This window comes from Olea europaea, chromosome 7, assembly GCF_002742605.1.
Source record: "Olea europaea var. sylvestris chromosome 7, O_europaea_v1, whole genome shotgun sequence".
Classification (NCBI taxonomy): Eukaryota; Viridiplantae; Streptophyta; class Magnoliopsida; order Lamiales; family Oleaceae; genus Olea; species Olea europaea.
Genome location: NC_036243.1, coordinates 23,933,189 through 23,934,241, shown reverse-complemented (window position 1 = coordinate 23,934,241; position 1,053 = coordinate 23,933,189).

The window sequence follows — 1,053 nt, the reverse complement described above, 5'->3', positions numbered from 1 at the left end:
GATTTTGAAAAATGAATAAAATTAGTACATGTCACTTAAGTTTACCTTGCAAGGTTTTACAACACATTATCACCCATGTCATATTTCCTCGAAAAGGACATCGAGATGAAGTCAATTTCCTCGACCTATTTATTCTCGACTCTTTTCCCTTGAATCGAAAATTAGATTTTCCAACTTTGGTTATTGGAACTATGGAACGCGTGCATACCTCTCGAAAAACCAAAGCTTTTCCATATGGCATGCTTTTAACCAAAATTTTCAAACACTTTCATGTGCCGTTGGACAATGAGCCTTTTGTCAAATTACGTCCAACCAACACCATTAACATCAAAATACTTGCACGAATGCGAATCACAAAGGAAAATGGTCAATGGGTAGCACACACAAAGGGGTTTGATCGTACCTCGGGTCCATCCACTTTAACTTTTGAAGGCGGTGATGAGGATGATTCCGATGATGCTCTAATCCCTCCCACCGACATTCCAAGCTCGAGTGGCCCTCAAGCATCGAGTAGAGGAAATAGCATGACCGAAGATCAATTTAACATCCTCAATGGCCGTATTGACTCTCTCACTTCCACCATCAACAGTTTTGGAAGTTTATTTCTCCAACTTCAGGCACAACAAATGACTATCCAAGACCGGCAAGCGGAGATGCAAGCACAACAAACTGCCTTCTTTGCTGATTTCTACTCTAGATTCCCTCTGGCACCGTAATTCACTTACCATCATTTATAATGCTTGTCTTTATGCTTTCCCTTTAAACATTGCACTACTATGCTTGTCTAACTTTTTTTGGGCTTCATGCATTGACAAATCTATTTTGCTTCTATTCAATGGTTGACTTCTTTTTGCTTATGCCAAAAGGGGGAAGTGATATTTGAATGATTATACAAAAATATGATATGTGGATGTATGCCAAATGGAATTAATAGTGTAATGGTTGATTATACATAATGTGTATGATTAAGGGGGAATATCTTCAATAAATGATCACTGATATGCAAAAGATAGGGGGAATATATATATATATATATATATATATATATATATA